Raw genomic sequence first — 15,305 nt, 5'->3', positions numbered from 1 at the left:
TGTATTATACTCCAGAGCTGCGCTCACTATTCTGCTAGTGCAGTCACTGTGTACATACATTACATTACTTATCCTGTACTGATCCTGAGTTACATCCTGTATTATACTCCAGAGCTGCACTCACTATTCTGCTGGTGCAGTCACTGTGTACATACATTACATTACTTACCCTGTACTGATCCTGAGTTACATCCTATATTATACTCCAGAGCTGCAGTCACTGTTCTGCTGGTGGAGTCACTGTGTACATACATTATATTACTTATACTGTACTGATCCTGAGTTACATCCTGTATTATACTAGAGAGCTGCATTCACTATTCTGCTGGTGGAGTCACTGTGTGCATATATATATTACTTATACTGTACTGAACCTGAGCTACATCCTGCATTATACTCCAGAGCTGCACTCATTATTCTGCCGGTGGAGTCGCTGTGTACATACATTATATTACTTATCCTGTACTGATCCTGAGTTACATCCTGTATTATACTCCAGAGCTGTACTCACTATTCTGCTGATGGAGTCACAGTGTACATACATTACATTACTTATCCTGTACTGATCCTGATTTACATCCTGTATTATACTCCAGAGCTGCACTTACTATTCTGCTGGTGGAGTCACTGTGTACATACATTACTTATCCTGTACTGATACTGAGTTACATCCTGTATTATACTCCAGAGCAGCACTCACTGTTCTGCTGGTGGAGTCACTGTGTACATACATTACATTACTGATCCTGAGTTATATCCTGTATTATTCTGCAGAGCAGCACTCACTATTCAAATGGTGGAGTCACTGTGTACATACATTATATTACTTATCCTGTACTGATCCTGAGTTACATCCTGTATTATACTCCAGAGCTGCACTCACTATTCTGCTGGTGGAGTCACTGTGTACATACTTTACATTACTTATCCTGTACTGATCCTGAGTTACATCCAGTATTATACTCCAGAGCTGCACTCACTATTCTGCTGGTGGAGTCACTGAGTACATACATTACATTACTTGTCCTGTACTGATCCTGAGTTACATCCTGTATTATATTTCAGGGCTGCACTCACTATTCTGCTGGTGGAGTCACTGTATACATACATTACATTACTTATCCTGTACTGATCCTGAGTTACATCCTGTATTATACTCCAGAGCTACACTCGCTATTCTGCTGGTGCAGCCACTGTGTACATACATTACATTACTTATCCTGTACTGATCCTGAGTTACATCCAGTATTATACTCCAGAGCTGCACTCACTATTCTGCTGGTGGAGTCACTGAGTACATACATTACATTACTTGTCCTGTACTGATCCTGAGTTACATCCTGTATTATATTTCAGGGCTGCACTCACTCTTCTGCTGGTGGAGTCACTGTATACATACATTACATTACTTATCCTGTACTGATCCTGAGTTACATCCTGTAGATCTTTTATTCTAAAAATGAAAAACATAACAATAATAATAACAAAAACATAACAAAATTAATAACCACAAAATAAACAATGTAATGAAACTGGTCCAGCCGCTCCCTCTCTCCTCGCACACATATTATACATATATACAAAGTAAACAACTACTTACACTATGACATCTGGTCCGGTTACCAAACAAAATAATAATAATATAATAAGTAAAATAAACAATAGCCCACAAAAATATATACAAACTAATATATACATATACATTTTTTTTTTATAAATAATATAAAATAAATACTAACTATACAAATATATACAAGACTAAACTAAGCACCCCACACTCAAGCCCACCATTCCCAACCACGGCACTGACCTGAGAGCTGGTCCGGCGTCTCATGCCTCCGTCCATGTCCAACGTCCATAGGCCAGATCAGGCAGTGCCACTTTTTCCCCCAAATAACCAGTGTCCCAAAGCCCCACAAGATGAACCCACCTCCCCCCTTTTCTCACCACCCAACCTAACACCTACACCCAAATCCATATCCTTATATACAATATATACAGAGACAAACAATACAATAACAAACAATACAATAACCAGAACTAACAAAGCCCAAGTTCGGCGCCTGCAACCCTACATCACTGTCTACTGATCGATAAAAAAAAAATCTATGGTGTCAGCAGCAGCCCACCACCAGGAGAGGAGATGACCAGACTAGGGTACACTAAAAGAAAAGCCCCTCCAGAGGACAGCGGCCCTTCGTGTACCCAGTCTCTCATACTCCAGAGAACGCACCTTCACCAGGTCACAGAGTATGGTCCTAAACACATCGTCCACTGGGAGGATTTTCCATTGCGTCGATACTAAGCACCGTGCGTTCCACGTGTGATACCTAACCACTGTGCTAACTAGAAATAAGGTGCAGCGGTCCCGACCACCCAGGTCTCCGAATGCTCCATAGGTCCATTCCGCATAAGAGAGACTGGCCAGCCGGGGCAAGCCAATGGAGGCGCCGACCCTGTTGTACACCTCTGTGTTAAAGGGACAATGAAGCATGAAGTGGTCCATGCTTTTTAGCATGGTACCACAATGCTCCTGAGGACAGTTCCTGTCCTCAGAGCTCCTACATTTCAGATTGTCCCTCACACACAGTTTCCCATGGAAGCAGAGCCAAGTCAAGTCCCAAAACTTCGAGGGGATCCTAATAAAATTCAAAAGATGCAGACCCACCCCAAGATCTCGACTTGGGCAATCACTGAGCGCCAGAGGCCTCTGAAAATGGGTCAACAGAACCCTTTTGTCAAGGAGCTTCCTTGGCAGAGTCCTGACCTCCCACATTCCCAGACCCCACCGGCGAATTACCTTCAGAACCACGGTAGCGTAAGCCGGGAGATGTGCATGTGGTGTGTGTAGATCCTTCACTTGCCCTCCTGTCTCCCATTCCTGAAAGAAAGGCTGAAACCATCCCCTAAAGGAGAATACCCACGGAGGAGCCCTCTCTTTCCAGAGGTTTGCAATATTGATCTTAATGAAGGTATTCACAAGGAATACTACATGGTTGACCATACCCAATCCTCCTAGTCTCCTCGCACGGTAAGTAACCTCCCTCTTGACCAGATTCAGTCTATTCCCCCATAACAGTTGGAAGAACAAACTGTAGACCCGAGTCCAGAGAGGCTCCGGCAAGATGCACGCACTGCCCAGATAGATCAGCAAAGGGAACAGGTAAGTTTTGATCAGGTTTACCCTTTCCCTTAGGGTCAAAGACTAACCCTTCCATTGGTTCACCTTCTGAGTGGCGATCTCTAGCCTGCTGTCCCAATTTTGTTTGGGGTAATCCCCCTGGCCAAAATCGATGCCAAGAACTTTTGCAGAGACTTTGGGTCCTGGAAGGGTGTCCGGGAGATCAAAACCAGGATCTCCTCCTCCCTGCCAGAGACTCTCACACTTATCCCGGTTGATCTTAGACCCGAATGCCTCCGAGTAGCGATTTACCTCTGACATCAGCCACTCTGCCTCCCCATCAGAGGAAACAAAAACGGTGACGTCATCGGCATACGCCACCACTCTCAGAGTGGCTTCCGGTGCTGCCCGGTCCATCCCGATCCCAGCCAACGGTCTACGCTTCACCCTCCTAAGAAGTGGGTCAATCGCAAACACGTACAGCAGCGGGCTCAAGGGACAACCCTAGCGAACACCACATCCAACCTCAAAAGAGCTGCCAATCCAACCGTTCACAAGCGGGAAACTCTCTGCCCCAGCGTACAAGGTCTTAAGCCAATCAACAAACCCCCCCGGCAGGCCATACCTCAGAAGGACAGACCAGAGGTACTCATGATTAACCCGATCAAACGCTTTTGCCTGGTCCAATGACAGCATGTACCCCTTCCAGTGGCCAGCCCTACCCTGCTCCACCGCCTCTCGGACACAGAGTACAGCACTAATTGTACTGCGGCCCGGAACAGAGCAATGCTGGCCCCCCGAAAGGAGTCGGGGCACAAATTTCACCAGCCGATTAAACAGCACCTTTGCCAAAACCTTCCTGTCTGCATTGAGAAGCGCTATGGGATGCCAATTCTCAATGCAAGATGGGTCCTTACCCTTTGACAAGATGATCAGGGCAGACCTCCTCATTGACTTTGGCAGAGTGCCCGAGAAAAGACACTCATTGAATACCTCAGTCAAGAGGGGAACCAAGGCGTCCTTAAAGGTCTTATAGAATTCATATGTTAAGCCATCTGGACCAGAAGATTTCTTTAGGGCAAGCCCTTCAATCGCCAATTTAACTTCCTCTTCCCTGATAATCACTGTCAAAACGCCAAGAGAGGGGTCTACCCCTGGTTCGGGGACGGCTTCAGCCAGAAAAGTCGACATCTCATCCCAATCCAGATCCCTCTTCCCCAAGAGTTGCGAGTAGAAGGATCTGACGACCTCCAGGGTCCCTGATCTGGATCTTTTCAGGGACCCCGCAGTGTCAACCAGTCCTGTAACAACTTTACTATTCACTGACATTTTGCAGTTTCTGTAAGGGTCGGGCGAGCTGTACTTCCCATAATCCCTCTCAAAAGCCAAAGATGCGTGTCTATCATACCGACACCTCATTAGCAAAGATTTTACTCTGGAGATCTCCTCGCGGCTACCTCCAGTTGAGACAAGATGCTCGAGTTTCCTCCTCAGGCCCTGATACAGGCGATACCTGTCCAGGCTCCTGAGGCTCGAGAGCTGGCGGAAGAATCTCGCCACCCTTTTCTTGAACAACTCCCACCACTCTGACTTACTACTACAAAGATCCAGTAAAGGTACCTGGCTCTGAAGAAAATCCTCAAAGGACTGTCTTATCGCCGCTTCTTCCAAGAGAGACGAATTGAGCCTCCAAAAGCCTCTTCCCATCCGGGGGGTCTCTGTAACATTCAGGGAAAACAAAATCAAACAGTGATCGGAGAACTCCACCTCAACAACAGATACTGCTGAAGAGACAGCTTCCTCCTTTAAATAAAACCTGTCTATCCTGGACCTACAGTTACCTCTATGATAGGTGAACCCCTCGTGGCCTGCGGGGTGACGGATGTGGACATCCACCAGGCGAGCCTCACTAGCTATACTATTAAGGGCGACGCTATCATAAGTCAGCTTGTCTCTGGAACCTCCTCTATCCCGGGCCCCCTCCAAAGACGACCTGCCGACTCGTAAAAAGGTAGGGCTTGATCCTCATAAAGAGACACTTCCGGTCCCACTTAGATTGGGGACCATAGATGTTAATGAGCCGAAGCTCTGGTCCCTTCATGAGGACATCTAATATCAGGCACCTCCCCATTTCTAACTCAATAACCCGTCGGCATTCCACCGGTGCAGTAAAAAGGACCATCACTCCGCTATACGGCTCGGCCGCAAGAGACCAATAGGAGGGCCCGAGTCTCCACTCCCTCTTAGCGATAAACACCTCTGCCATATTTGGCAGCCTGGTCTCTTGAAAAAAGAAAATGTCAGCTTCAACCCGGCTGAGAAAATCAAAGGCCGCAAATCTAGCCATATTTGACTTAATGCTGGCGACATTAATGGACGCCAGTGTCAACGGAGTGGGTACCGCCATCATTGGTGATTGAGTTAGATGGCTTTTTTCTTCCCACTCCCCTTATCCTCTGCCTCAGACGAGGAATCCTTCCCCCTCTTTAATGACACAGAGGTGTCCATTCCCACATTTTTCCTTCTTTTCTTGTCCTCGTCTCCGGACTCTGGGCGAGTCCCTCCCCCCCCAAGGACCTTGCATCCCCAGGAGAAGGAGACTCGTCACCTCCTGTAAGCTCCGCCGAAGCCGGAACCTCACCCTCGGCCTCCTCCTCAGAGGAAGAGATGTTATCAAGGGCTTGGAACCGGTTAGAAAGACCAACCAGAGGGGAGTCAGTTTTACCTTTCTTAGGTACCTTGGTCAGAGCGGAAGAAGATGTTTTATCTCCCTTCTTCCTCTTCTTTTTGGTGCCGAGCTTACGCTTGTTCTCTAGCCACCGCTTATTATCCTCATCCATACTTTCATAATGGGAGGATTCTGAGGCAGAGGCGGTTTCCTCCCTGTGGATCCTCCTGACCTCCTCATCCAACTCATCATCCCTCGGGGCCTCAGCAGCAACACTGGTATCCAGGACAGGGGCCGCCGCGGTAGTCTGGGGCTCGCCCCGCTCCCTCTCCTGTCTGCGCTTGTCTAAACGCCTCAGCTGGGCAGGCGTCTTTTTATTGCTTTTCTTCCCTGGCCCCTCAGCTCCCCCACCCCTGCTAGTCCCCTCCCCAGCAGAATCGGCCTCACGGCTTTCTCCCACCGGGGTCTAGACTGCATTAGCGAAGGAGCGAGGACAACTGCTGAATGGGTGACCTAACTCACCACACAGGTGGCTCCTAATCTCCACACAAGAGGCAGCAAGATGGCCGACACCCCCACACAACGCACATTTCTGCACAGTGCAGTTTGCACTGAAGTGTGTGGGGTCGCCGTACCTGTGACAGAGCTTCGGTTGCCCCTGGTAGAAGACCAGGATACGATCCCTACCTAGGAAGGCAGATGATGGAATGTAGGCAACCGTACCACCTGAACGCTTAAGTTTTACCATAAACGTCCAGGCCTCTGACCAGATACCAAACTCGTTATGGTTTTTCTTTGGCATATCCACCACCTCTCCATACCGACCAAGCCACGTCATGACGTCATAACAAGAAAGCGACTCGTTACGAGTCATCACGGTCACTTTCTTAAGTTGGTTTTGGAGAGACACTGCCTGAACAGCAAAGACTCGCCAGCCGGGCTCATTTTTTGCCAACTCATAATTCGTCCAGAAGAGCTCAAGCCCTTCCGGCCGAACAAAGCTGACATCAAACTCAAGCGTGGAATAGGGATGTATCAAGGCGTGGATGTCAATCGCCTTGAAGCCCATCCTCAGAAGGAGCTCCACAACTTTAGACCTTGGAGGACATGCATCACTGCCCCTCCATCGAAGACGGACCACATTCCTACGCACACTCCCTGGCCAGGCTGTTGGGAGGGACCACACTGTATCCCCCCCTTTTTGCTCTCGGAAGGCCCCGAGGCCATGCCTCTCTATCCAGAAGGATAGATCAACCTCTCGACAATCTACCATTATTGATCTCTCCCCCTTCTTTAGAGCCTCCAGAAGGCGCCGTTGCAACATGCCGTCCCCAAATCCCGGAGACGAGGTGGAGGATGCCCTATTTGCCCCAGAGGTGACACTGGCATAACTCTGGCAGGTGTTGCCACCACCGGGGGGTAACCGGACCAGTGACTACATCAGCCCCAACAGCATCACCATTACCCACCTCCATCTCACCCTCCACCAAACCAGCAACTACACCACTAGACAATGAATTGGCCTCATTCACACCCACCACCACATTCATTCCTGCTGGACCAGTAACAATGGTGGATGACATTTTGACCTCAGCATCATCAGGCACAAGGGGCTCAGTCACCCCCATAGAACTGGAGGCGACCTCACACCTGGTCTTATGTGTGCCCTCCACATCATCAGTCGGTAATTTCCGCTGTTTTGCATTTGTGGAAATGCGCCGCTGATCTTTAGCTGTTGTGAGGCGCCGCTGATCTTTAGCATCAGGATCTTCCTGACCAGCGATGCCAACACAAAATAACACTTTTGTGGGAGGACTGGAACGCTCAGCCTCAGCAGCCCCCTCACACAGCCGCCGCTCCTCCACTAAGTGATCAGCGGCAACAGTATTCAAAGGCGCCGAGGCTACCGGAGCTGCCCCCGACACCGGGCTGCTCCCCCCTCCCACTGAGGAGCGCACCACAGCATCGTGGCCTGACCGAACGCCCACCACCGGGCCGCCCTCACTGTCCAGCCTCTCGGCTGATGCACCTCCTACTGCGTCCCCGCTACTACAAGCAGAGACGGAGCTCTGCGCCTCACTACCACGCTGTGTAATCTCCCCACGCGTTTGCACCGGATCCACAGCAGAACCCGGGCTGGGCTGGGCAACGGGGCTTATAGAGTGAGCTGAGCCTGCCGCCAACTCAGGGGGTACAGGGAGGGGGGCATATACATAGCTTACCGCTTCCTGCAGCTTTGGCTTGTTGTTCTTAGCTTTTTTGTGGCCCCCAGGTGCCTTTTCTGGTAGATCGTCACCAAGATGGAAGTTCTGGAGGCACACTGGGGACTCCAGGAGCTTAATCTCGGCCATTAACGCCCCTTCCTGGCCGCTGCTGTCACTGTCCTCCCCAGAGCCGGTAGAACTGCGACCGGATGTCATTGTCGCTGCACGTGGCCTGCGGGTGACTTTTCAGGCTGCCAGGTGGGGCTTACTGCTGGTCAGGGCCGGCGTCACCACCCGGCGCACCCGGGCAAGTGCCGGGGCCCTGGACAGAAAGGGGGGCCCACTCATCTGGGTTGCTTGCTAATCTATCGCTATGTGTCATGTGTGTGAGAGGCGCTGCGGTACTGCCCATAGCGTCCTTGGTTACCGCCGGCCGGCAGATCCTCTTCTAGACAGCGGAGGGCCCGCACTCACCTCGGTTGCTATGTGAGCGCTGCCCGCCGCGTCCTGGGTTACCGCCGGCAGGCAGATGCATCCTCAGCTTCCTCTCTCCTCCGTCTATTGAGTGCTCAGCGCTGCAGACATCCAGCCAGATGGTGGCAGTGCTGTGCACCATCTATTCTTACTGCAGCTGCACTGCCTTCTGACTGGGTCCCTCCTCCGAGCTCGTGCTCCTCGGAAACCAAGAGCCAGCCACAGCCAGCACACACTGCCACCGACAGCAGGTAACTCTTTCTGTGCACGTCTTACTCTTATCAATGTCTTTCTATCTATAGATACATGATGTCACAGTGATAGTCACATGCATCATCATGGATCTATAATCTATAAATAGAAAGACATAACTTGACTATACTATATATCTATCTAAGCACAGCAGCACACACACTACTACTAAGCACAGCACTGTCTGCAGTATCTTAGGAAATCCTGTCTGACTGTGTGGAATAGCAGAGAAGGAAGGGGCAGCAGGCAGGGCAGGGGTAGGCATGCCGCATGATGGTGCCTGGCTGCTCTGCAGCTGCTATAGGAGGGGACTGGAGGGCTATACTTAATGGTCTGACTCTGACCCACCATCACCAACGTCCCTACCCGTTCCATTCCTTCTCTGCCATTTCTCACAGACAGGGCTTCCTGTTTATACTGCAGTGTGCTGACAGGAGGAGCAATGGCAATAATTCACCCAGTGACAGTCTCCACATAGTGGAAATGGAATGGCACCAGTGGGTCATGGTCAGACCGTGCCAGAAGAAGGGACGGGCCAGTGCAGCCACACATAGATACGCACACGGCACACCATTAAGTATAGCCCTCCAGTCCCCTCCTAGGCATGCCTAGTCTGTCTGCTCTGCAGCTGCTATAGGAAGGGACTGGAGGGCTATACTTCATGGTGTGCCGTGTGCATATCTATGTGTGGCTGCTGCATGGGGCATTATGTGGGGGGGAACAGCCTTCATGGGGCATTATGTGTGTGTGGGGGGACAGCCTGCATGGGGCATTATGTGTGTGTGGGGGGGGGACAGCCTGCATGGGGCATTATATGGGGGGGAGTGACATCCTGCATGGGGCATTATGTGGGGGGGAACAGCCTTCATGGGGCATTGTGTGTGGGGGTGGGGGGGACAGCCTGCATGGGGCATTATATGGGGGGGGGAGTGACATCCTGCATGGGGCATTATGTGGGGGAGGGAAGTGACATCCTGCATGGGGCATTGTGTGTGTGTCGGGCGGACAGCCTGCATGGGGCATTAGGTGAAGGGGGGCACAGCCTACATGGAGCGCTATATGGGGGCCAGTATCCTGTATGGAGCGTTATATGAGGGCCAGTATTCTGCATGGAGCGCTATACAATACTGTACCTCTTGCAGCTCTCAAGAGAATGCCAAGAGTGTGCAAGGCAGTCATCAAAGCAAAAGGTGGCTACTTTGAAGAACCTAGAATATGAGACATATTTTCAGTTTCACACTTTTTTAAGTATATAATTCCACATGTGTTAATTCATAGTTTTGATGCCTTCAGTGTGAATGTACAATGTTCATAGTCATGAAAATACAGAAAAATCTTTAAAATGAGAAGGTGTGTCCAAACTTTTCGTCTGTACTGTATATGTATATATATATATCTTTCTCTGCGGTATCTGTGCATCATGAATCATGGTATGTGTTAAAGGGGCCCACTGAGACTCTTTCTCCCAGGGCCCACAAAAACCTGGAGCCGGCCCTGCTTCTGGTCATCATCACTCTCATCATCCACCTGGCTCTCAGGCTGCAGCCCCATCTGCCTTTGCTCACTGTTATCAGCCATTTCTCTGAAGCGGTCTTCATTTATCAGTTTTTCTTTGAATGGACCACTCTGCTCTCTGATGGTAGCTTTCCTTATTTCCAGCACATGAATCTCACTGGTTAGCTTCTTTACCTCCGCCTGGAGCTTGGCCTTCCTCTGTTTGGAGGCACCTGCAGCTTTGGCGCTTGTGCAGCGCAGCTCCTCCCGAAGCCTCCTGACGAGCTTACTCGCATCTTCATACTCACGGAGGTGGATCATGACCCGGGAGGCATAGGTGGACGCAGACTCCCGGGGTCCCTGCAGCCCCCAACCCCCCTCAGTGAGGTCGGACTCACCTCCGTGAGCACTCAGCTTTCCTCCGGAAGGAGCACCATCATGCGCGCTGTCAGGCTTTTCCTCCATGTTGGAAGCCTTGCGGCTTCTAGGAGTCTCCACAGTCTCGGGGGGAGTAGGAGCCACATTGCTGCGACTCCTGGTGGAGTGTCTCACCCTCGAGTCCTCCGATGTGCAGGCCGGTTGCTGGTTTCTTCTGCCCCCCCGCCGGCCTGGTTCGGGAAGCAGAAGCCTGGGACTTGGCTCCATCACTCATCCCAGGAAACCCACTCCCTCCCTGGGTAGGAGAGAGAGCAGATCCCCAGGTGGAGAGGTGTTGGTTCTCAGGAGAGCTGGAGCACACTACAGGATCTGCAGCCACCACACCCGCAATCACCACAGTGAGCAACAGCTGATCAGAGCTGCCCTCACTATTCTGCTGGTGCAGTCATTGTGTACATACATTACTTATCCTGTACTGATCCTGAGTTACATCCTGTATTATACTCCAGAGCTGCACTCACTATTCTGCTGGTGGAGTCGCTGTGTACCTACATTACTTATGCTGTACTGATCCTGAGTTGCATCCTGTATTATACTCCCGAGCTGCACTCACTATTCTGCTGGTGGAGTCACTGTGTACATACATTACATTACTTATCCTGTACTGATCCTGACTTACATCCTGTATTATACTCCAGAGCTGCACTCACTATTCTGCTGGTGGAGTCACTGTGCATATCCATTACATTACTTATCCTGTGCTGATCCTGAGTTACATCCTGCATTATACTCCAGAGCTGCACTCATTATTCTGCAGGAGGAGTCACTGTGTGCATGCATTACTTACCCTGCACTGATCCTGAGTTACATCATTCTATTAAGTGTTATTGGAAACTAATCTTCTATAATGAGACGTGCCGAACAAGGGCCACTCTTTATAGCAGATCTCTGGGGCTGATAAAGGAACATGTATAACAAGGAAATCCCTTTTATTAATTCAGAACACCCTGATAGTCCTGTACTCGAAAATAAGAAATCTTACTAGACAACACCATTATTTAAAAATATTTTTAAGGAAATTTAGGTGGAGAGTATTTGTGACATAGTTAAACATGCAGTTGTAGATGAGAGTATTGTATACATAATTATCTAATAACATCCTATCAGTAGTGACATATTGTATAAGCGGCTCCCTGATACTGCACATGTGCAGACTCTTCAAAGAAGGACAAAAACAGATGGAAATGTGCTAATGCATAATATATAGGAGAAGGAAAATTAACTATTTCACTTCTATGTTCATGCCTGGAACAGAAGCCGTTGAGGGATGATGAGTACATGGAGGGAAAAATGTAAACTTATCCAGCTCAATCCAAATGAGATTGAAATAAAATCACCACTTTTAATTCATGTAAGAAAACTCATGTAAGAGTGGGGATGGAAAAGTTCAAATGAAATGTCTTTATGCTCCAGAAAAATCACAAAGTAACAGTAATTGGTATCCTCTGGATCGTAGCCGGGCCATCAAAGTACAGTCCGTTTCCAGACCCGTTGTCGTGGGCTACTGCACCGCCGTATCACCCTGAGGTGCGTCAGAGTTCTGCCTTCTTGGGCTCTGTGTTCCTGTTACACAGGCCAGTATTGCAGAGCCTCCAGTTCTGCAGCTTGCAAACACAAAACTGACACACCCAAACCTTTGCTGCTGGGTTTTAAATGAAAACTGTGGACATGAGCCACATTCAAGACCCGGGCTGGAGGGAGTGGACCGCCCCACTGCCATCCTGTAGTCCACTCCAAGAATAAAAGCCCATGCCGGGTTTTACTAAATCTGCCTTGATGGAATAGCTTGACCAAGTCCAAACTTACTTTTATTCTGCACTGCAACCACAGCTATGTCTATGATTGCAATGCACTCCAGCGGGTTCAATATGTTTTTATGCCCATTCTGGGGGATACATACCATCCCTCGCATATAATTCCCCTCACTGCCTCACAGTATGTAAAAACTATATACCCTCAATATAAAGAGTACCACCTCCATAAATGAAAACCACGGCTGATATACACATGTGAGATTTGATTATGTCAACTGAATTGCTTGTAGATACAAACACCCAGTATCTATGTCTGAACGGGGTGTTAAAAAAAGAAGAAAAGGGAGATGTATTAAAATAAAATATATCAAATTTAGTTGTATATGTGAAGTATATCTAGTTTGACACAGTGTTTGATGATTTAATTTTTATCATCATTCTTACATGGATTTTCTCTCCAAATGTAACGTTTATGGTTGTGGCCAAGAAGTTCAATTTTGGTCTCATCACTCAAAATTACCTTGTTCCAGAAGTTTTGAGGCTAGTCTCTGTGCTGTCTGGCGTATTGTAGGAGAGATACTTTGTGGCATTTGCTCAGTGATGGCTTTCTTCTGGTGACCCGATCATGCAGCTCATTTTTCTTCACGTGCCTCCTTATTGTGCATCTTGAAACAGCCACACCGCTAGTTTTCAGAGAGTCCTGAATTTCAGCTGATGTCATTTGTGGGTTTTTCTTTGCATCCCGAACAATTTTCCTGGCAGTTGTGGCCGAAATTTTTGTTGGTCTACCTGACCGTGGTTTCATTTTTACAGAGCCCCTGATTTTCCATTTGTTAATCACAGTTTGAACGGTGCTGACTGGCATTATCAATTCCTTGTATATTTTTTTGTATCCCTTTCCTGTGTTATACAGTTTAAATAACTTTTCCCATAGATCCGTTGACAATTCTTTTGCTTTCCTCATGACTCACAATCCAAAAACGTCAGTGGCTGGATGAAAGATGTAAGAGTCTGTCTGGATCCCAGAAACTCACTCAGCTTTTATGCACACACACTGATTACAAGCAAACAGGTCACAGATGAGGATGTTACCTTTAGTAGCCATTCAAACCCATTTGTGTCAAATTCTGCGAATGTTATCAGGCCAAAATCACCAGGGTATGTGAACTTTTGATCAGGGTCATTTGGATGTTTTTGGTTCTCATTAAGATTTAAAAAGAGAAAACACAGTAGTTTGACAATAAATGGCTTCACCCAACCAATAATCATGAGTGGAGAAAAAGTTTTTTGTTATCATTCATATTCTCTGAAGTAAGGCCAAGAAAGGAAAAATTCTGCCAGGGTATATAAACTTTTGAGCACAACTGTATATACACATAAATAAATATATAAATATATATATATATATATATATATATATATATATATATATATATATATACTTGGCCCATATTATTATTGCTGGTATCATTCACCTTTGACTATTGCACCTTCTTTATATTTATGTATACTTCTTTTTTTTAATGACCTTCCACTTGATCTTGAGCCAAGGCGAATTGATGGATGAATGATCTGTAGGAAGATCGATCTTGTGAAAGCCTAGATAGGTCCAACAGGGTCTTCTCCATTGTTATCTTGATAGCATCAAGCCATCGGGTTGCTGATCTTAATCTTTGCCTTGTTCCTTTTATTCTTCTGACCATGATGTCCTTCTCAAGTTATTGATCTCTTCGTATGACGTCTCCAAAGTAGGCAAGTCCAAAGTGGGGCTTTTTCCCCTGCAGGGATTGTGTATCATGTCTGAACATGACAAGAACATCCGATTTTAAATCCACTGATGGCAAACTGGATTTTAAAATTATGCAGCATATTACTTGTAATACTATGGGGGTAGTCTATTGTGTAATCTGCCCCTGTGAACTGATATATGTGGGCTTGACCTCTAGACAACTAAAGACTTGAATCAGAGAGCATGTGAGGGATATCAGAAATGCCACTGAAGTGAGAGACCTGTCTCAGTTCAAAACGACCCCAAAACACTTCAAATTACACCATGGTTGTAATCCCAACCTTCTGAGAGCGTTTAGTATTGATTGAATTCACATTAATACATGTGGAGGTAATTGGAAAAAGACTTTGGCGCAATTGAAGGCAAAGTGGATCATGAAGATTGACTGTGTTCATTCGAAGAGCCTCTATGAAGTTCTTAGTTTTGCACCATTCCTGTACACGCTAGTTTTTTTAACTTTGTGACTTGTATTGGTAATTGTTTGTTATTTTTTATAGGCACAACCTGGTTCCAAACTTCATGATCTGCCCTTGTTTGAATGTCGACACCGTATTTTTCTGGCATTTTGGAGGACATCACCATTGTAATATCACATCATCTATCTGATGGACCAAAATATTGGATCCAATGGCTCTGCAATTTACTGCCATGTTTCATTTGGACTTTTTTGGCATTTCTAGTATTGGCTATGTACATCAATTGAACAATATATAAATGGTTGTACTCAGCTTGATTTTTATATTTTATATCTTTATTTTCTCTATCTTCTTGGGTCCTCTTATTTTGAGTGGACTTTCAGTTATATACTCATTCTAGAATAAATTAATTATTGTAGTATTATATGTCTACCAGAGGGTAAGTGCTTGGGCACCGGATGTACTTTTAAGTTCATGTGTGTAATGGCATGCAGATGTATGTACAGTGAAGGAAATAATTATTTGATCCCTTGCTGTTTTTGTAAGTTAGCCCACTGACAAAGACATGAACAGTCTATAATTTTAAGGGTAGGTTAATTTTAACACCGAGACATAGAATATCCAAAAAAAAATCAAGAAAATCACATTGTATAAATTAGACAAATTTATTTGCATTTTGCAGTGAGAAATAAGTA

General features: G+C 47.2%; 1 long non-coding RNA gene across 1 annotated transcript; it reads left to right on the top strand.

Moving 5' to 3' along the window:
- The first annotated feature begins 8,651 nt into the window (after nucleotides 1-8,651).
- LOC141270934 (uncharacterized) lies at nucleotides 8,652-14,921 on the top strand. Its single transcript, XR_012321772.1, has 2 exons — nucleotides 8,652-8,718; nucleotides 14,692-14,921. It is a non-coding gene; the product is annotated as an uncharacterized lncRNA (long non-coding RNA).
- The last annotated feature ends 384 nt before the right edge of the window (nucleotides 14,922-15,305 follow it).

This window comes from Phyllobates terribilis, unplaced genomic scaffold (genome assembly GCF_046119375.1).
Source record: "Phyllobates terribilis strain yellow unplaced genomic scaffold, ASM4611937v1 Scaffold_5__5_contigs__length_657084704, whole genome shotgun sequence".
Lineage (NCBI taxonomy): Eukaryota > Metazoa > Chordata > Amphibia > Anura > Dendrobatidae > Phyllobates > Phyllobates terribilis.
This window is presented reverse-complemented; position numbering and strand designations above follow the sequence as displayed.